Below are 23,243 nucleotides of genomic sequence, written 5' to 3'. Positions count from 1 at the left end.
AGAAATGTCATACTGGTAAATCAGTTCTGGCTTAATTGGTTGCCAGTGCTGCATTTTTTAATATCGTATGGGTAAAGGCACCTTCTCCAGAGCGCTGTGTGTGCCCAGTTAATTTAAGGGAATAATACTATTAAAGTGTTATTAGTAAATATAACCTCAAGTATCACGTTATATTTTAAATCTTGGCTTTATGTTCCCCTCAGTCATGCATTCTTAAGATATTAATCCCTACTACCAAAGACTATGTGCAACTCCAAAACCTTATTGTGTGTTCTCAAACATCCTGGACCATTGATTTACATGCCTGTATGATTTATTGTCAATATATGTATGTGTGTTATGTAAAGCACTATGACACCGTACAATGGGGTAAGCAGTGCTGTAAAATGTGGGCTTTCACTATGGTTCAGGTACTCAGGGACTATTTGTGGATCTTTATAGCACAAGGTAAGTGAGGTGAGGGTGCACTTGTACAGTATGCAGGGTTAAGTTTGGGGGTCATTATTGCTAGGTTGTGGCCCCAGGCTGCTGGGTTGACAAACGACCTGAATTCCCCTTCACAGCCAAGAAGGTAGACCACTGCCCTATTTACAGACTCTGTGGTGGATGCATTTTCTTCACAGCTGACTGTAGAGCAGGCGACCATGGGGCTTATTCATTAATGTTAATTTACAAACTTAGATTTAATCAGGTGCAAACCTAATAGAGCACCAAGAAGGAACTTGACGATTTTTTTTATTCACTATTTCCGAGTGTACATTTTCTACTATGTCCAGACTCGCATGCCTCTAGAGACCCTCAAAATAAGGGGTGGGCCCTGCTAGAACAGGATTTACAAGTACAAAGTTACTACCCGTAACTTTTGACACGTTGGTGGGGGTCTCTGTGGCGGGGATCTCCTTGGGATAAAGCATATGGGAATATAATACATTTTGATAGTTATTAACAAAAAATGTAAATATTTATTGTCAAATTAAAACGTAAATTAGCTTCAAATAATTGTGATTAACCAGATAAAAACAATAAAAAGTTACAGCACATAAACTCTTTAAACTACATGTTGTATACATAATTAAATATATTATATTAATTTAATGTATAATTAGTATTATTCAAAATTATTTTGATAAAAGTCGCACAATCATTTTTATATTTACTTATACTTAAGTATTCTTTTATAACTTATTTGTTTAGTTAATTTGAAATGGTAATAGTTAATTTTTTAATTAAAAGGTTGAAAGTTTTGTTTATTTATTTTAATTAAATATTATTTTAATTCTAAATAAATTATGTTTATAATCCTTTGACTTGACTTGAAATTATGTTTAAATAGAATATCTTTTAACATACACATATATATATATATATATATATGTGTGTGTGTACATATATATATATATTTATATATATATATATATTTATACTGAAAAAAGAAGGTTCCAGGGATGTTATAGTTAGGAAATATAATTTAAAAAAAAAACATTCACTTTAAAAACCAAAGGTTTCAGGGACGTTATAGTTAGGCTCATATTTTAAACATACCAAACAATAAAGTTCACCAGTTTTAGTAAGGGTTAACTCAAGTAAATACAACTTGTGCCCTAAGGTAACTATGACTTGCGCCGCCGCCCTGGGCAGTGCGGGGGTCCCCCTGGGGCCACCGGCACTCCATCTCTCCCAGCTTTTACATGGCAGTGAAACCGCCATGTAAACGCCGTCGGAGAGAGGAGTCATAATCCCCAGGGCAGCACTGCTCGCAGTACTGCCCTGGGGGATTGGGACCGCCGGCACCGCTAGGCTATTGGGCAGTGCCGGCGGTCCAACCGTGGTTGTAACGCCACGGTCATAATGTGATGGTCCGATCGCGACCGTGACCCTGGCGGTCTCATAATGATGGCCTTAGTGTGAACAACAAGCCAGCTTGGATATAACGTGTTTCAACCATGATCTTGGTCCCAGTATGAAGTTTTGATGAATCCAAGCAGGGACCAAGAACGGGTGATAAAACCATCTGTTAAAGGCGGCAATGTGATGATGTGATCGGGAAAAGAATATGTAAATGAGGCCATATTACAAATAAATGACCCAGATTGCTTCTGTAGAGCAGACAAAGAGTACCATAAACTTGGTGGCAAGATACACAGAGGTGTTGAGTACTTGGAGGCATAAGGGTATATTGGAATATGCAGAATACCTATATTTAAGGAATGATCAATGAAAGATAACTAGTCGGTAAAATTAATAAAGACCTTAAAAAATGCTAGGAAGACCGACAAAGTCTTCTACTGGCAGCCTTTCTAAAAAAAAGCATGGGTATATATAGAGTGCTTTTTGTTTCCCCAATTTGAAACTTTATCAAGCTATCTAAAAGACAGCACAAACTTTATCTAAAAAAAACATGATCTACATATAGAGGAAGGAACTTAGGGCCGTATGTACGAACACATTTTCCCATTGACACAGAATGAGAAAAACCCTATGCTACATCTGGCCCTTAGGGCCAGATGTAGGTAAGTAAAAAAAATTGTGACTTGCAATTTACGAGTCATAGCGACTCGCAACTCGCAATACGAGATTCAGAAAGGTGTCCCAGACACCTTCTGCGACTCACTATGGGGTCACAAAGACCCACCTCATGAATATTAATGAGGTGGGTCGCAGTTTGCGACCCCATAGAGAGTCTAGGCACTCACCGGGATGGTGGCCTGCTGGAGACAGTAGACCACCATGTCCGTGACTGCTTTTTGAATAAAGCATTTTTTTTTTTTTTTTTTTGCAGCCCGTTTTCCTTAAAGGAAAACGAGCTGCAAAAAGAAAAATTCCGAAACCATTTGGTTTCGGTTTTTTCCAGAGTAGGCAGTGGTCCATAGGACTTTTTTTGTGGCATTCACAAAGGGGAAGGGGTCCCATGGGGACCCCTTCCCTTTTGCGAATGTGTTACCATCCACTTCAAGTGGATGATAACTGCGAGCTGGTTTGCGACCGCATTCGCGGTCACAAACCAACTCAGCATGGCGATGCGGTCGCAAATAGGAAGGGAACACCCCTTCCTATTTGCGAGTCGCAGCCTCAAATTGCGAGTCGGTACCGACTCGCAATTTGAGGCTGTGGATCGCGACAAGCCTTTTGTGACTTGCAAACTGCGTTTTTCGCAGTTTGCGAGGCGTAAAAGGCTTGCTACATCTGGCCCTATCTTAGTAACCATGGGCATAAGCTGCTTGGCTAGTAAACAATCATATTTCATTGCCATGGCTTGGAAGCATGTGAGCAAATATTGAAAACGAGACTACTGTGGTTATTTCAACACATCTCCATGCTTCTGTTCATGATAGATATTTGCATTCAGGAGAATGTTTTCCTATCTGGTAAGCAACTATATCAACAAATAAAGGGTACATTGATAGGCACCTGCTGTTTCTTTCTAATTATGCGAACCTGTTCATAGGCTGGTGGAAAAAGCTGGTGTCTATCGAGGACCGTTACCAGAATCGTCTCCAGAAGGTGTTATGGCTTTTTATATAGAGGGTATATTTTTATTATGGACTGGGGAATTAAAAGATCTTCAAGATGTTCTTTTGCCATTGAATGATAACCCATACAACATCAAGCTGACCATGAATTACAGCCAAGTCTATGTACATTTCTTAGTCTTAAGGGTTTATCTGAGACAGTAGAGTGCGTAGAACGCCATACAGGGAGTTTATAGCTGGCAACAGGAACTTACACTTTCAAAGCTGCCATCCATTACATATAAAATGGACTATATAGTGTGGAGAGACAGCCCGACTTAAAAGGACTTCTAGTGCACCCCAGGCATATGAGGTGGCTAAAGAAGAGTTGTTGATGAGATTCAAGCTGAGAAGGCACTCATTCTAAGTATTAAAAATAGCTAAATTAAAAGCTAAGAAACTAGAAACAGATGAACTAACCTTCAACCCAACAAAGGTAGGAACAATATGACTGGCTTACAACAGAAAGCTGATAAAGTAAGGTTGATCATGTCATTCTCAGGGCAATCTAATAGAATACACAAAATGAAGGTTAAGTATTGGGATACACTCTTAAATGATTCGGTATTATGTCCCTCTTTGACACCTACAATTCTGACAACATATTGCAAAACAAAAACATTGCAAATTCTGTAAAGTAATTTTGACTGATCGAAGGAGAGAAAAGAAGGCTGTTTTTTTCCACCTCTACCAATTTTAAAGTATGTAAATACAACAGAAAAGTAACTGAGTACGAAAAGACACATTGATAAATTGTTTATGTGCAAACCAGACCAGATGGTATACATCACAATATCGTAAAAAGATCTGGGGGAAGTACGACCTTTCCTGTTCGAAAGAGGATCCTAGAACGCCTGACAGCTGTAACTAATAAAGACCCCAAGAATACTGTAGCAAAATGCTTTGAAACATTTCACACATCAGATTGAAGACTTCTTACTTTTGGGTGGACAGGATTATAGCTAATGAAAAAGAAGGGAACTGACAGGTGGTGTCACTAGCAAACTAGAATCTTGATGCATAACTGATTTGGAGATCTGTCAGCCAGATAGCCTCAATTCAGGGGAGATATTGTATGCATATTTATTTGATTAAGATATGACTTGAGAAGGTGTATACATCCACCTTATCTCTAAAGATGCCTTTACTACAATAGTTCAAAGACACGAGCGCCACTGTATGATGTCTATGGCTTCTTTTTGCTTTAAGGCATCTGCGATCACAACTGTTGCCACCTCTAGGCAAGACCATGTAACAAATTGGTCTGATTTATATTGATATTGAAGATCTTGAGTCTCCATTCCCCAAAGTACAACTGAGAATGTCTCAGGCACGGGATAGCCCAGCATCCTCTAAACCCCTGTTTTTCTGAATTTTTAACTATACTTATATATTGTCTTCTGTTTCTTTTTTGTGTATTATGTTTGTGTTTTCTTCTCTTTTTATCATGTGGCACTCCCGGCTCTCCAGGTTTTCCTGTGAATTGACACAGGCCCTAAATATGACTTTGGCTGTCTGAAAGCGAGACTGCCAAAGCCATGGGTGCTAGAAGACCGCCAGTGATGGCGGTCTTCCGCCCGCCATAATATGGTTACTGCCGGATATCTGCCACATTTAGGACAGTAGCCATGCTGGCGGTTGAGGCACCTGGGTGGTTCTACAACCTGCTCCACCCCGCCAGTAGGACGGCGCCAGCTGTATTTTGACCATACAGACGGCCTGGCGGTGTCCTGCTGGCAGGGCGCTGATGGCGGTAGCAGTGCCCCTTCCCGTTTCTTGCTGGACGACCTCCTCGCCGGACAAGGTAAGTCAGAAGTCCGACGGGGTGGGGGGGGGGAGAGGTGAGGGGAGTGGTGTGTGATGTCTACATGTGTGTATGAATGTGTGTGTGCGTGGTTGTATGCATGTGAGTGAATGCGTGTATTAATGTTACAGTGAGTGCGTGTCTGCCTGTCAGTGTGTATCCGTGTGAGTATGTGTGAGTGAATGCGTGTATGGAAGTGGTGGTGAATGGGTGTATTTGTGGTGCATGTGGGTGTATGTGTGCATGATTGTGGTGAGGGAGGGTGGGGGTAGGGGACACTGTGACTCTAGGGGGTGGGGGCACAGGGGGCGCTCTGACTCTAGGGGGGTGGGGGTTTAGGCGACTGCTGGAGTGGGGTGGAGGAGTCGTCTACTGGTGACAGGGAAGGAATTCCCTGTCACCAGTAGCCCTACCACCACGGTTTTCGTGGCTATGGTACAGCCGCGGAAACCCTGGCAGTAGGGCGGCTCATTGTACTGCTGGCGGTCATGTGTGGACTGCTGGATCGGAGATGCACATCTCCGGCACGGCGGTTCATACCAACATTGCGGTATGAGTCGAGATGTGGCGGGTTGGCTGCTGCCAGCCCGCCACACTCATAACGTGGCGGTATACAACGCCAGATTGTTAACGGTGATGTCGTCACATTAACGGGTCAAAATGAGGGCCATAGTCTGTCACAATGAGACCAACAAAAATTGAACAAAGAATACAAGAGAGAATTAATAGGACCTACATGGGAAATTAAAAGGATCAAGAGGGACTAATATGTATCGCTTTGAAATTATACCAACTTGAGTAGTATTGGGAGGATCAAAAAAGGGGATGATATAACAACTGAGAGCTATCACTAAGAACCGAAGTATAGTGTAGAAAAACACTTTGAAACGTTTCACAACTCAGATTGGATCCAGGCTTATTATTTGGGGTGAGTTTGATAATAAATTACATGATCCACGATGGAATGACAGATATTGAAATATGTTTGAGTACAAAGTGGCAGAATATTGAATTGTTTTGCAAAAATTCTAAAATGTCATCGGAAAAGGTTTTATAAATGTTGAGAGGGCAATACAACTTTCGCAAGTAAATCAAGTGACTATTTCAAATGAGAATATCATTTAATATTATTACAAATAGCATTGTGGAGGTCATCTAAATTAAAAAAAAAAATATATATTAACAAAATATATGTCTATTTTAATAAGTTTGTTTTAAGTGTTTTATCACTGTCTATGAATTGTGATTGTACATGGAAAAAATCCAAGCTGGCAACTGCCTGTGAAAAAGACTCTGTGGAGAGCTGAAACGGGACGGATCGCTTTTTGCAAATAAAATTACTATTTTGTATCATGCCTAATTAAGCACATCTGTGCTGACGCAGATAGCTGTTGGCATGTGTGAGCAAGAAATTCGACCCACAAAGATGTGAGGTGCTTGATTTGGTCATGATTGTATTAGTGGTATCTGGACCATTGGTGTCCAGCTACGCTCTGACTGGCGAATTTAAAAGGGACTAATCGATCCAGATTGGCTGGCCACAACATGACCACCATGTTGTGGCAGCCATAAGAGGACCCAGGAGCATGTTTCCTGCAACCTCAAACGGAATTAAAAACATTTATATTGGGGTATGGCAGGCGCACTGTGACCCCCCCACAAAGGCATGTGCAGGGTGGTCCCTAGGCCCCACCCCCTTCATTGGCCAGCCGAAACAAGGATAACATAATATGGCCAGCGATTACAGGACTCCACTGAAGTGCACAGTCGTAAAAGCCTGTTTTCAGGTTTTCCAAAAATAACACATATGAAGGGTGATAACAGATTTTAGTCGCACTGTAAACCGTTTTTTGATGGTACAAATCTAATTTAAGGAATTATGTGTACAAAGGCGATCTTATCCAGAGAAAAATGCTTATCCTCTGCTGGCCTTTGATGTACCATTTTTGATGAAAACATTTTTCTCTCAGTTTTTTTTCTTAGAGGTTATGGGAGGTGCTTCATAAGCCAAAATAGGTTAAAGTTTCCTTCAGAAATAAACAAATGAGGAGGTTCATGTTGTTACAGCAGTTATGGTGAGTGCTTTTGTGCTTTTGCTGTGAGTTCTCAATTAACTTCCTTTCCATATCAGTCAAACATTCTGAAATGGAGAGTGACAGACGTACTTTCAACACCAGCAGCAGTCTGTCAGTTAACTGCCTTGTGTTCAACTCCAGCGTCAACTCAAACATTTAATAACCAACTAGAGTGCTAACATTTTGTATTCAAGTCTAAAGTGAGGCATTCCTGAATGTGATTTTGTTGAAATAAGAGATGCTAAATTTAAAGCCTTTTCTGACAATCAAGCTGAAGTAAATGAGCACTGAGATGTTAATACAGGTATGAAACTAGTGGGTTAAAAATGTGAGGAGAGGTATGGGTTTTTAGCATTTTGAGGCATCACATATGATTAAAGAAAAATGTCTGTATAAATACAGCATCCCATTTCGACATCTGTTTACTCACCTTACTTTTCTACTCAGTCTCTTAACAGTGCCCTAATTTTAAAATAGTAACATCTGGTAGAAAAACTTTGTGCGCTGCTGTGGTTGGCCGCCTGCACAGGGTTTAGGGGAGGGTGGCATCACGTCATAGTTAGGTGATGAGACCTTTACTTGCATTAATATAACCCTAGAAATTCACTTTTATAAAAGTGAATAAAGTGAATGTGACATGTTACATCCCTCATGACATGTTAAATGACATTACTCATTAGATTTTCAGAGAAAAATTGTCACAATTACTAATGAGATCTGCAGTGCCCACCAACATTTTTTAAAGGAGAGAAAAAAGGTGATGGGTGTGGGGAATGAGCACACATGGAGGGTTGGGTACATATCCCATGAGTGATGAAATGTATGTGGTCTTAGGCACTGCATAATGGATGTTCAAGTTATAGTTGGTGGCACAGCTACAACTGGAGTGTTTCAGAGATTTTTGAGTTAGCAACGTTAGTTTTAACAACTAAATAAATCACTAACCTTTGCTTTTTCAGTTACAATATAGACAGATTAAAATTCAAAATAAATTATTTTATTGAACATTATTTCCTACAGGATGTTCTTTTAAGTCCCAGACTCAGTAGTTTTTAAGGGGAGTTTACTGCAGTGCCTGTAAGTAGCCATCTATGGTGCTTACTCCAAAGCTAAGCTTGAGTACATTTACAACTGTTTTTGGTCCTTTTTGGCCATATTAAATGTAATCCCTTGAGTGCAGGCGTCGGCTAGTGGCCAACAACCGCATTATTTCCCGAGTGTGTCTGTCAGTCACAGGCCAATACTGGGAAGGTATAAAAATGCCTGAGAGTGGCTCCTTTAGTATATTTTAAACTCCAGCTGCTCTGGAAGAGCTTCCTGATCAGGCTGAGCTGTTTTTTGCCTTAAGTATAATAAGATCAGCATGCAGGGGGCGCCAATGTCATTACACCAGCATGAAGGTAAAACAAGTTGATTGGCTTGTTTTACTTTCACTGCATCTGTTCGGGGGCCATATCTCAGCCCCCAAGCACTGAATGGAGTGGGAGGTGTTGTTGTAAAAAAGGTAATCTCCCCTTTCCAATGATATCTCTGCCCAGTGGATCCCTGCTTGGGATTTGCCACAAGAGAGCGATCCCCAAGCAGGGATCCACCCACAAGACATTAGGCAGGAGCTTGTGGTCCTCCCAGCATATTTGACTATTACAGTCTTTCTGCACCCCCGGCCCTTGGGGGGTGGGGGTAGTTTAGTGATTGCCCCCAGTCTGCCCCTATAGTCCCTACTAAGATAACAGGACTGTCTATTAAGAAGGCAGAACTTCAGAATGTAGGGTACTGAGTCCCTCCACACCATCAGAAACTGCTGGCACAATTCCTCGCTAGCTCACAGTGCCCCACCCAGACCCCCAACCTTACTGGGGTGGAAAGTGATTATGGCAACCTAAACATGACACTCTGGGCCTCATTCTTTTTGCCGAACTTCCAACGGGGAGGTTGCCGCCACACAGGCTACCTCCCCGCCAGCCCCATTAAGATTTTCCTGCAACGTCAGTGGGCGAAAACTGAATTTTCACCCTCTGGCCGAGCAGGAAACAGCCTATAGCTTTGTCTCCGGCTCTTATCGAGCCGGCAGCAATGCTGTAGGGCAGGGTGAACCAGCACACTTCCAATGTTCACTGTCTGCAAAACAGACTGAACATTGCGATGGTGCTGGCCATGGGGGCCCTACACTGCCCATGCCAAGTGCATTGGCAGTGCAGGGACCCCCCTGCAGCCCCCTGCAACCGTTCTCCACCAGCCTTTTCAGAAACCGCTGGAGGAGAAAGGGATCATAATACCCAGGGCAGCACTGCTTGCAGCACTGCCCTAGCAGATTAAGACCGCCACCACGGAAGTCATGGAAACAGATCTAAAGGTATTGTTGTACAACTCATTCATGTCCAGGCGAAACAAAAGCAAGATACTAGGTACATTTTCAATACATTTATTGAAACAATCGTAGTCTTGCTTAGTGAGAATGAGCTGCAATAGATAGGGAGATAAAACAACCAAAGTAATCAGCATGACGAATATGGTAAAGAGGATGAATAAACCAACCATGCTAAATGAGTACTATAAGTTTCTACATGACCCTAAGGCTATACTGAAAGTATCGTGAGTGTGCCCTCTGCTAGCCTTAGCCCCATACCTAGAAACTACATCAGGAGTCAGCCCGTAGTTTGGATGGCAATTGTCTTGGAAAGCTGTTAGATTAGTGCCGGCAGAGCTGCATGTCGAATATAGGAATTGTCCCCAGAGGGCAGGACCCGGAGTGCCCCTCTCTTCCTGGTAAGTGAGCCATTTATATAATAAAAAGCCAATGTAATGCTATTGTCAAGGTAAGCCTCAGCAAGGCCTACTAGTGCAAGGGGTTCGCCCTTCTCTGCACAAAGTCCTCAGACCATATAGGAAAAAGTTGGCACAGAAACTGAAATAAAAGACAAAGTTTATTAAACCTCATGAGGTGGTACTACAGTTCAAACAGCACCCTTCGGTAATGTTTGAAGTAGCACACTGAACTAAGAGAGCATGGTCCTTTTATACCCACGCAGTGGCTAAAAGAAGGTGGTTCAATTATAGAAGCAAGACTTACACACATATAAGGTCATATGGAAATGCACAGTCGACAGGTAGGAGGGGTTAACAGTGTTCAAGGACTAGTTGACACATTACTGTCTGTTACTGATTACTAACAGCTGCAGATCTTACTGGACATGTGCGAAAGTGGGAGATGCTAAATATAACTTGTCACTAGACAGATTTTCAAGAGTAGTTAACAGAAAGGTAGGACAGAGCACATGGCAGAGAAAATGGCTGCCATGAATACAACATGGATTCTGCGAAATGTTCACAATAGTTGCTAAATACAAGATGTCTTCTGCTAATGCTTAATCTAATCGCTACTGACTTACAACAGACAACCCTTTCAGCATTAGCTGAAGTCACTCGTCTTTCTGGGATAATCTAAATATTCATCTTGTATATTTATGCTCATCATTTCAGCTATTTCCTTATCTAACATGTGTTGTGCTTTCATTTCTGTAATATTTCTTTTGTTAGGCATACAAGCAGTAATACACATGGAGCAGAACATTGGACCACACTGAATACAGATACAGCATGTGAAAAATATTGCAATCATTACACACAGGATAGTCAGTAGTTTCCAGCCCCAAGCGGAAACAAGAGCCCAAAACCATCCAGAAAAAGTCCAAGTACCAGTCTCTGTGTGGATTTCTGCAGCAATTTTATGCAATTTAGATATTGCATCATATACTGAAGGTGAGTAATCTGGAATGAAAACGCAGCAACTACTACAGATGATGCGACATGCACCACCTCGATCAGCTAATATCACATCTAGTACCATACGATTTTGGAGCGCTGCAATCCTCGCAATTTGGAGCTCCTCGGTAATATTCTCAAGTGCCAGAGCTGCCTGACTGTTAACAGCTTCCACAACCCTAGTCAATCGTCTTAATTTCCTACTATTTAACGCAGCACCCACAAAGGAGAACAACCCTAAATTAAAATCAACATATTGTTGCAGGCTAGTGTCCGTTTGGTCTACCTCCTTTGTACTTATTGTCCTTTTATATCTATTTTTAATGATGTCATTGAACAGTTTAAAATCTCAGTGATATGATGCAGGGGCCCAAAACGCAGGGGGTAATAGAAAAGATACATAACACACTCCTGACCACCCAACAGGTAGTTGGTAATATCCATAGTTACCACAAACAAAATATGTATTATATGAAGCTATAAAACTACTATTATTTACACCCTCAATAGTTAAAATCAAGGTACAATCGCTTATCCCCACTGGAATTTGCCCAATGCTACGTATACATTAATCTGCTTTAGTTTTTGTAACAGAAATCACAAATTGTTCTTTCTTGTCAGAGTCTCTTATATTTGTGAAGACATATGATATTGAAACATTGTCCGGTTGATACTCTTCCCATTCCCATTTAGTTCTTTTGGCTTGGGGATACCCATCTTTGTCTTGGTAGCATACTTTATTAAGGAGAAAAAGAAGTCCGCCTTCTGTACGTTTTCCAGATGCAAACAAAAGCGTATACCAAGCTTGACAAGAACCATTGTGTGAAAAAGGAAGAGGAATGAAAGGTGTTCCTCCTTTCTTTTGAAGCGCAGATATCATTCCATGTACCCAACAGTTAGTAGTATTTGTAGCATTATGAGTATGATGCAACATCTGAATGAAAGTATTATTGAAGTATGATTGACGGTGCTTCTGCTCCTGATAGGGAAGCGTAAAGTAATAGTGATCCTCTGGTACTGGAGTAGTGGCAACAAAAAACTCAAAACCAGGTGATTATTGCTATAACCACCAAAACAACAACAAACCCCCATAGTACTAATGATCAGTTTGTTAGTCATTTTAGCAACAGTGATAATCAACCCTTTCAGAAATTAATTAAAAACAAACGTTGGAGCTCTTATCCCTGGGCAGCCGCTGATTACTTCACCACGGGCCAAGACGAGTGTCACTACTAATGCATGGCTGATCCCCCCCCCCCTTGCCACACTGGCTTTCCGTTTCACTAACCCAGGGCGGTAGCTCAACCAGTTTTCTCCAGCACTACGGGGTCTTTCCTCGGTCTCAAATTATATCGCGACACTCTAGAAATCGTATGGTCCGGAAAGAACTCCGCAGATTCGTCAGGTGATCTAGCACGGCCTTTCTCCGTAGTCAAAAACTCTCGATGATCGGTCAGCACAGCAGGTTCCACCAAGGTATGTAGCGCTCTCTTGCAGTGAGTACTATGGACCCAATTCTTTCGGTTCGTCACTTGAACTGCTGTCCTAGTCGCAAGGAGCACCTGCTCTGGGCCTCACCACCTTGGTTCCAAGCTGCTTGATATTTCAAAGGGCCTAATCATCACCTGGTCACTAGGTCAGAGTTCATGGCCTTCACCTGTAGATCTGTCAGGAAGTGCTTCTCGAACCTGTTGATGAATAGAAACCAAATTGTTGGTTAACTGTGCCAAATAATCATTCATCAGGACACAAGGTACATCATTTACAGAATTTGGCTTAGGATCTCCTCAAATGTTTATTGGCCTTCCAAATACTATTTCATAGGGGGTAAGGCCTATTCGAGAGTGTGGCACTGACATAATAGACAATAATGCCAACGGTAATGCATCCGGCCAAGTTAAGTATGTGGAAGCCTGTATCTTCGCTAACTTCAGCTTCAAAGTAGCATTATACCTTTCCACCAACCCTGCTGATTGTGGGTGGAAAACTGCATGGAACTTCTGTTTGATCCCTAATACTTTCAGGACATACTTAATAACTTCCCCAACAAAATGAGCTCCGTTATCATTCCATAAAAGTCTGCAACCACCAAACCTAGGGAAAAATTATTTCAAAAGCACCTTCGCTGTGGTAATGGCAGTATTATCCTTTGTGGGGTACACCTCTATCCATTTACTGAAGACACATACCACCACAAGACATACTTTAAATTGTTGCAGCGTTCAAGCTGAATATAATCCATTTGTAGAACTTCAAAAGGTGCAGTTGGTGTAGCAAACCCTCCTGCAGGAGCTCGTGTCCCTTTTCCAGGATTGTACTGTAAACAGATCAAACAAGACTGTACTACTCTCTTAGCTGTACTGGAAATTTCTGGATGCTCCCAAACTTGCGTAAGCAACTTCGTTATTGTTGAAGCTCCAACATGTGCCAGCCCATGTGCCATCTGAACAGCCCTCATCATCCAGTTCTCCTTCTCCAGACCATTGCTCACGTTCTTTCACAGAAGCAGATTTCTGTATATCTAATACGTCTTGTCTAGCATTATGCCAACGTTCAGCTTGTGACTTCACTACATACATAGAAGTAGTACTTCGCTGCATCGCAGTCTCACGTGCTACGCGGTCCGCAAGGGCATTACCTTGCCCTATCTTATCAGTCACTTTCTTGTGTGCACTACATTTCACAATAGCTAGTTTCTTTGGAAATTTCAATGCAGTCAAGAAATTATGCACTAATTCTCCGTGCATTATCTGCATCCCGTGGGATGTGAGAAAGCCTCTCTCCTTCCAAAGCAAACCAAAATCATGAGCCACTCCAAAAGCATAGCGGCTGTCTGTATAAATGTTCACACATAAGTCAGTACTAAGCTCACATGCTCGTGTCAAAGCTATTAGTTCAGCTGCTTGAGCTGACTTCTATGGTATACAAGCTGTCTCCACTACCGTGTGTATTGTGGTGATTGCATATGCAGCTGAGGTCGTACCGTCTGGCAACTTCAAACAAGACCCATCAACCCACAATTCCCCGTCTACATCTGGAAGGGGCGTATCTTGTAAATCAATACGACCTTTTGTCTGTTCTTCAGTAAGGAATATACAATCATGTGTTTCTTGTGACTGAAGCTGAGTCACCGGATATGGCAACAAAGTGGCTGGATTTAGTGTTGCACATCTCTTCAGTGTAATGTGAGGAGCCAGCAATGTCAATTCATATCCTGTCAGGCGAGCGCTAGTTAAATGTTGCGTCTTTGTTTGATTTAAAAGAGCATCAACCGCATGGGGTACTAACACCAACAGCTTATGTGACAAAACTATCCCTTCACTCTGACGTATTGACACAGCTGTTGCGGCAACTGAACGGAAACATCCAGGCAAAGCTCAAGCGTCAGGATCAAGTACTGCTGAAAAATATGCACAGGGACGCTGCTTATCGCCATTTGTCTGTACTAAAACTGACAATGCACATCCATCTTTCTCATGTACGTAAAGTGCAAAAGGCTTCGTGTAATCTGGAGTACCTAACACTGGTGCTGAACAAAGGGCTTGTCGTAGCTGCCGGAAAGCAGTCTCACATTCATCTGTCCATTGGAGGGGCACTGGAGTATCTTTAGTCAAAAGTGCTAGCAAAGGTTTGACAATGTGTGAAAACCCTTATATCCATTGCCTACAAAAAGAGGTAAGACCAAGGAATGGACGAACATCTTTCTGAGTAGAGGGTACTGGTGTGTCTAAAATTGCTTGAATACGATCTGATGTAAGTGCACGGCCCTCCTTAGACAAAAGGTGACCTAAATAGGTTACCTTTGGTCTACAATATTGCAATTTCTTTCGTGACACTTTATGATGGTGTGAAGCAAGAAAAGAAAGTAAGGACAAAGTGCACTTTTCACATTGCTCAGGGGTATCAGCTGCCAACAAAATATCATCAACATATTGTATGAGAGCCACACCTTCAGGCAAAACAAAAGAATCAAGTTGTCGTTTTAACGCTTGACTATAAATACTAGGACTCTCAGTATAGCCTTGAGGAACTCTGCAAAATCTATATGATCGTTTATGCAAAGTAAAACTAAACAAATATCAGCTGTCAGGATGAATAGAGAACGAAAAGAAAGCATTCTTCAAGTCTATCACAGAGAACGTAGTTGCTGTCGGGGGAACCAAAGTGAGAAGTGTTGTGATCTCAGGTACCACAGGATATTGTGGTACCACAATCTTATTGACTTCTCGTAAATCAATAATTAATCGGTAAATCCTAGTATCAGTATCCTTTTTCAGAATAGGAAGTATCGGACTGTTACAAACATTATACGGAACTTCCTCAACAACTCCAACTGCAATAAGATCATGCACAATTCGTGTGAGTGCTTCTTTGCCCTCCTGTGAAATTTTGTATTGAGGCAAACGTGGCAATACAGCTCCCTCCTTGACACTAATATGTACCGGCGGAATAATCATTTGTCCCACATCAGTATCTGAAGGAGCCCACAAAGTACTAGGGAGTGAAGCTAATGCAATATCCTCTTTAACAAGACAAACTCTTTCCATCACAGTATGATTATCATTCAAAATAACATGCACCTCTTCAGGAGAGCATCGTATTGTAGCCCTGAAATACTTGAGCATATCAAGACCCACAATATCGTCTGATGTATTTGGAGAAAGCAAAAATGGACATGGAGCAGTAAATTTATCAACATGGAATGCAAGTGGTTGTGACAATGGGCTAGGGGAAGGTGTTCCATCGAAACCTATCGATGTAATGGTTAAGCCAGACAGGGGAGCCCTTGGAATCAATTGTTTAGGCAAGGCACTACGAGTAGCTCCTATATCAACCAGAAACTGATCAGTAGAACCCAAAACATGTGCTGAAACATAGGGACCCCTCTGATCTACTGGAACTTCAACTGATTCCTTACCCCATCCTAGGCAATCCTATGCATAAGCAGAATCTTAGAAATCAGGCTGCACATAGTCAGACATCTGGTATTGGTTCCGTCTATCAAAAGTTTTAAACCCATCCTGCCCTCATACATTAACATCAACCCTAGCATGATCATTCATGCTTCTTCTAGGCCCTGAATATCCTGAGCGATTTCTCATTTGTCCCGACCACGTGAACACTGCTGAACACGTAGTGCTGGACAATCGGCAGCCCAATGCCCAAATTTCTTACAATACCCGCACTGATCAACAGACAAATTGGAACAAGTGTAAGAAGAACCATAAGATCCTCATCCACCTCTATCACTACCTCTAAAAGGCGGACCATAAACTTGAGCCAACATAACCTTTGTCTTTAATTCTTTAATCTTTTTATCCTCGCTACCTTTTGCTTCTAATTCCTGACGTTCAGAATACTGAGCCATAGTCAAAAGAGAAACCGGAGTAGAGGTAGTCCATGAAGTTTCACTAGCTTTTAGACGACTAGCTATTCCTGGAAACAGATTTGGTACATATTTATCGACAAACAAATCTCTGTCCGTATCATCTGACAATAACTGGCCGCTAAAATCATGAAATGCTTCTTCAAAGCGTGTAAAGAAATTAGAGACCGATTCATCTGCCTTTTGCTTACAAGACGCTAAAACAGTCCAATCTATCTTTTTAGGGGGAATAAATGTTTTTAACTTAACTAATATGGCTGCGGGAAGATCTAGAATCAACTGATATGGCTTTTTTGCAGGTTCCCTATCCCCATCCATCTGTTCTAATTCTTTCCATGACGCCCCAAAAACTACACAATCATCAACTTTACCAACAGTTTTCCACATATCTGGCAGTAATATCAATCAGAAAAATAAATCAATGTCAGCCAAAGTCATAGTACAAGAACTAATTGCTCCCTCAACTTCCTCATAAAAGGCGGCTGGATTTTTCAGCGGGTCAGGTAATGCTGTCTTCTGTTTGCAGATGATACCCTCTTGCTATCACGTACTGCCATGGGCCTTTCTAGGCTGCTCTCCAGATTTCTGGAGTTTTGCACTGATCATGGGTTATCAATTAATTCAGCAAAAACAAAATACATGGTTTTTGGAGATAGTAGAAAAAAAATAAAGAGGCCTGTATAGTTAGATGATGTCCCTTTGGAAAGGGTGGGCACCTTTGATTATCTTGGTATCAAAGTGGAAGATTCACATCTTTGGCATGCCCAGCGCCATAAATCTTTATTATGCCTGAAGCAGAGGGCAGGTGGAATTGTCAGATTTGTCTCTAGTTCCCCGAAATTTGCAATATCTCCTGCACTGGAAATATACAAAGTTCAAGCTAGGGGGGCCGCCCTATACGGAGCCGAACTTTGGGGCCATTGTAATTTGGCGAATCTGGCTAGCGCGGAAAACCAGTTTTTAAAAATGATGCTAAAAGTTCCATTGAGTACCCCATCCTTGCCCATTCACTTGGACCTAAATCTTTTCTCAATCTCACAGATTGCTGTCCTAAGGCCCCTGCTGTTTTGGATTCGGCTGTGGACAACTGATGCCCTAACCCCTTTTCGGTGTGGCCTCTTAAATGTGGTGGGCCGTGATTTTAGTATCAAACCTAAATGGTGTGTATTCGTTGAACAATCTTTTTCCCGTCTGGGGTTAGGTTCCTATTGGCATGATCCTATTTCTATTCCTAAAAATGCTGCACAGCTGTTAAAGGATGCTTATTGGCATAATGTTCAGGTTGGGCAATTTGCTGGTTCGATCCCATTGTCCATGTCCGACAATTTTTTACTTGTCAAATGCCATTACAAATTTGAGCCCTTTTTGGATGCAAAGTTATCTCCATTTGCTCGTGCCCTCTTTATTAGGTTTAGGATTGGGTCCCTCCCCCTGTGTTGCCTTACATACAAATGGTCCAGTTCAACTAATAGATCTAAAGGTTGCCCGATGGGTTGTAAAGATGCAGAAACTGTTTCACACGTTTTTTTCCACTGTCAAGCATATCACAAACAAAGAGCACTTTGGCTTATCCCGCTTCTTAAACAATTAGGAGCTAGATCCTGTCTCCATGCTGAGAGAATTTTAAAAAGCGACTCGTCCGTCAAGATAGCTCTACCAGTGGCAAGTTTCCTCGAGTCTATCTGGAGGTTGAGATTAGCAAGTTTAAGGGATAAAATGGTGTAGTTACTGTTTAGTCCTATTTATGTATATTTTTCCAATTTGGATGTATGATTGTAGCTTTTCTCTGTACAGGACATGGATTTTGGCTTGATTCCTTATGGATTATTTATAGACCTATGGAACTGTTCCCTTATTTTATGAGAATTTTTAAATGAAAATCAGGGAAAGGGGAAAATTCTTATACTATTATGATATCCGAGTTCAGCAATTTCAAGGAGCAAGAGTGGGGAACTAATTTTTTAATTTTTAGACTTATCTATTTATATTTATCAAATTGGATGTGTGATCGCTCCACAGTATACAGATATTGGTGTATTATATTTTTAACTAGTGCTGATCCATGGAACTATTTTCATTTTTGAGTATTGCCTTTTACTATATTAAGTGATGTTTATCTGACTGCTTATTTCTTGTTTGTTTCTTAACAACCTGTCTTGCCCCTTTTTTAACTGTACTTTTACCTATGTTTTTATTACCTTTGTGTTTTTAGAAGTCCTTTCTTTCTTTGTTGTGTATTGTACTTTAATGGTTTGTTTTTACTCACCGAAATAAAGTTAAATGAATGAATGAATGAAAGTGCCATTACATCTGCCCTATTCCAAGGAGTATACACCCAATTATAAATAAAATAACCCTTAGCGTCGACAGATGTTTTATCATCACTTGTACCCAATCTTTTAGGAGGAATATACAAAGCCGCGGCCTCCCACATTGGTTTCGCGTGAACTAACATAGTCTTATCTGTTCAGAAGATGGAAGCTTGCACCCCACCGGTCTGAGATGTCCGTGCAACTACGTCCACAGCCCTTTTCTCCTCTTGCAAACGGACTGCCACAACACATAATTTCACCAAACGCCTGATTGCATCAGCCACCTGGGAGAAAACAAAAAGACCATCAACGCATTTGCTTATGATCAGCTGCTACATGATCAGGCTCTAACTCATCAGAATATTTCCGAAATAGTTCAATAACTTCTGTGCCAAATGCCTCAGTAAAATATAGCTGCTCCTTTTCCGTCCACCCTTTCATGTTGTCTAAAAGTTCAGAAGCAGAGACAACGCTACGAATTGTTTTACGAGCAATAGATCTAAGCTCAGACGCACGCTCAGCAGGCAACATAGAGCGACTGTCTCGTATCTTCTGTTGCTCCGAACCGGAGACCTCAGCTAACTCATGAGGGGCAGAAGGAACGACATATGGAGGTGGAGGGCGATCTAGTAACAAAAAATCATTGTGTGGTTTATTAAGGATAGGATAGAGAGGTTGCCTAACAGTGTATTGGCCAGTTACCTGTAATTTACGTTCTTTCTCTTCTAGATCCTTTAAGTCATTTATTTCTTTCTTTCTCATTTCCAATGCTTTCACATATACATTCTTCCGCTGCTCTTTCTCAAGCAAGGCTTGCTCACCCTGACCTCGTCCACGCACTTCTTTCTCACACATTCGTACACAGTCAAACATATATTGCCTAGACCTTCGCTTACACATACATTGTTCCACATACTCAATCTTTCGCAAATCAAATGACCCATGCATAGGCCAATGTAACTCAGGACCTGCACAAGTGTATTTATTCCATAATGTGCTGTACATTATAGAAGAAAGACCATGTTTAACATACATATCTCTATTGGGCGTCCCCTCTGGGGGTGCCGGTTGCGATTCTTCCAGTCTCAAATTGGTACCATTACAAAAGCAACACATCCTACGAAGTGCGCTAAAAACAGGCATGCCAAAAATAGTGCAGAATATGTAATATTATAATCAAAGTAGCACTTAAGGTGCTGTTCAAATCAAAATTAAATTGGAGAAAATTCTCCTCATTACCTGCCTATATAAATTGCAATTTATATATCAATTCAAAGGACACAAATTGACTAGTCACCCAAAACACGAGAGCCACAGTAAGTGGTGCTAAACTTCATTACCAAACAAAGGCATCAAAACCCACAGCAAGTGCTGTAAAACGGCTCTTACCAATCACAGTGCGTCCAGGTTCCAACTGCCAAGTTCTAAAATCGACCAAAATGGTCACTGCATGACGAATGAACAAAAAGGATCTCAGTCGAGGACCGGCGCCACCTGGATGGTCAAATCAGAAAGAAGGGAAAATCGCCGTGGTTGCCAAGATTCGGGTCTCCTCAGGCATTGATCGTCCGCAGCGAGATCCCAATCCTTCGTCGCGACCAATCCGTCGGGCGTCCGAGTCACTGATGAGTCCCTGTTCGGGCGCCAATTTGTCGAAGTAAGCCTCAGCAAGGCCTACTAGTGCAAGGGGTTCGCCCTTCTCTGCATAAAGTCCTCAGACCATATAGGAAGAAGTTGGCACAGAAACTGAAATAAAAGACAAAGTTTATTAAACCTCATGAGGTGGTACTACAGTTCAAACAGCACCCTTTGGAAATATTTGAAGTAGCACACTGAACTAAGAGAGCATGGTCCTTTTATACCCACGCAGGGGCTAAAAGAAGGTGGTACAATTATAGAAGCAAGACTTTCATACATATAAGGTCATATGGAAATGCACAGTCGACAGGTAGGAGGGGCTAACAGTTTTCAAGGACTAGTTGACACATTACTGTCTGTTACTGATTACTAACAGCTGCAGATCTTACTGGGCATGTGCGAAAGTGGGAGATGCTAAATATAACTTATCACTACACAGATTTTCAAGAGTAGTTAACAGAAAGGTAGGACAGAGCACATGGCAGAGAAAATGGCTGCCATGAATACAAAATGGATTCAGCGAAATGTTCACAATAGTTGCTAAATACAAGATGTCTTCTGCTATTGCTTAATCTAATCACTACTGACTTACAACACTATGTATAAATATTAAAAGCTGTTTCCTGAAGGGGCAATGCAAAAACGAGGATATTGTGTACTGTGATCCTAGCCTTGAACAGAATGTACTGATTATATGTTGAGAAAGGCTAACTAAAACAAGGAACTCGTACAGTATATGCCTAGAATAATATAATGCAAGTGTAGTGTTAAAATGTCATTGCTAAACGTGATGCAGCTCATACATGTAAAATATCAAATATCAAACAAAGCTAAAATAGGGAACCAAAGTGGGTCCAAGAGGGCCTCACTACAACCTCCCCTTGCTCGTGAAAAGACAGAGGGCCCGGTTTACACACTGGCGGAGGGGTCACAACGGTGACGGAGATCCTGTCTTCCAAAATATAAATACCATAGGAAATAATGGGATTTATATTTCAGCCGGATGGGGTATCTGTCACCGTTGTGTTGGAGTAATTTGTCTGCCAATATCTAAATCAGGCATATATTCTAAAAAAACATGCGATGAAGGGAATAAAAGAAATAAAATGTTAACCCCAACAAGAAGAGCAACAGGCTAACTTAACCCCTTCGCTGCCAGGCCTTTTCCCCTCAGGTGCCAGGCCTTTTTTTTGGCTATTTGGGGCAGTTCGCGCTTAGTCCCTCATAACCTTTTTGTCCAGATAAGCTACCCATGCCAAATTTGCGCCCTTTTTTTCCAACATCCTAGGGATTCTAGAGGTACCCAGACTTTGTGGGTTCCCCTGAAGGAGACCAAGAAATTAGCCAAAATACAGCGAAAAGTTAGTTTTTGTTTTTACAAAAAATGAGAAAAAAGGGCTGCAGAAGAAGGCTTGTGGGTTTTCCCTGAAAATGGCATCAACAAAGGGTTTGCGGTGCTAAAATCAACATCTTCCCTGCTTTCAGGAACAGGCAGACTTGAATCCGAAAACCCATTTTTTCAACACTATTGTGGCATTTTACTGCGACATGTTTTACTATTTTTGTGCTTTCAGCCTCCTTCCCGTTAGAGACAGAAATGGGTGTGAAAACAATGCTGGATCCCGGAAAGCTAAACATTTATGAAAAGTAGACAAAATGCTGAATCCAGCAAGGGGTATTTTGTGTAGATCCTACAAGGGTTTCTTACAGAAAATAACAGCTGAAATGAAAAATATTGAAATTAAGGTGAAAAAAACACTGCCATTTTTCGCCACGTTTTACTCTGTAACTTTTTCCTGCGATGTTAGATTTTTTAAAGAAATATACCTTTATGTCTGCTGGACTCTTCTGGTTGCGGAGATATATAGGCCTTGTAGGTTCATCAAGCACCCTAGGTACCCAGAGCCAATAAATGAGCTGCACCTTGCAATGGATTTTAATTCTATACTGGGTACACTGCAATTCTTTTGCTGAAATATAAAGAGTGAAAAATAGGTATCAAGAAAACCTTTGTATTTCCAAAATGGGCACAAGATAAGGTGTTGAGAAGCAGTGGTTATTTGCACATCTCTGAATTCCGGGGTGCCCAAACCAGCATGTGAATTACAAGGCATTTCTCAAATAGACGTCTTTTTTATACGTTGTCTTACATTTGAAAGGAAGAAATGTAGAGAAAGACAAGGGGCAATGACATTTGTTTTACTATTCTGTGTTCCCCAAAGTATCCCGATAAAAATGGTACCTCACTTGCGTGGGTAGGCCTAATGTTCGCGACAGGAAACACAACATGAACACATCACATTTTTACATTGAAATCTGACGTGTTTTTTGCAAGTGCCTAGCTGTAGATTTTGCCCCCTAGCTCAGCCGGCACCTAGGGAAACTTAGCAAACCTGAGCATTTTTGAAAACTAGACACCTAGGGGAATCAAAGATGGGGTGACTTGTGGGGCTCTCACCAGGTTCTGTTACCCAGAATCCTTTGCAAACCTGAAAAAACTTGGCTAAAAAAACAACTTTTCCTCACATTTTGGTGACAGAAAGTTCTGGGATCTGAGAGGAGCCACAAATTTCCTTACACCCAGCATTCCCCTAAGTCTCCCGGTATAAATGGTACCTCACTTGTGTGGATAGGCCTAGCGCCCACGACAAGAAATGCCCCAAAACACAACATAGACACATCAAATTTCCCAAAAGAAAACAGAGCTCTTTTTTCAAAAGTGCCTAGCTGTGGATTTTGGCCTCTAGCTCAGCCGGT

The 23,243-nt window shown here is 41.5% G+C and overlaps 1 long non-coding RNA gene across 1 annotated transcript in view; it reads right to left on the bottom strand.

The window, feature by feature from the left end:
* Positions 1-22,324: 22,324 nt before the first annotated feature.
* Positions 22,325-23,243, bottom strand: part of LOC138267646 (uncharacterized) — a 198,931-nt gene continuing 198,012 nt past the window's right edge. Inside the window, exon 4 of the long non-coding RNA XR_011199836.1 lies at positions 22,325-22,456. This is a non-coding gene — a long non-coding RNA (uncharacterized lncRNA). The remainder of the gene's footprint in view (positions 22,457-23,243) is intronic.

The sequence above is a fragment of the Pleurodeles waltl genome, chromosome 12 (genome assembly GCF_031143425.1).
Source record: "Pleurodeles waltl isolate 20211129_DDA chromosome 12, aPleWal1.hap1.20221129, whole genome shotgun sequence".
Lineage (NCBI taxonomy): Eukaryota > Metazoa > Chordata > Amphibia > Caudata > Salamandridae > Pleurodeles > Pleurodeles waltl.
The sequence above is the reverse complement of the archived record's forward strand: the minus strand, read 5'-3'. Positions and strand labels throughout refer to the sequence as shown.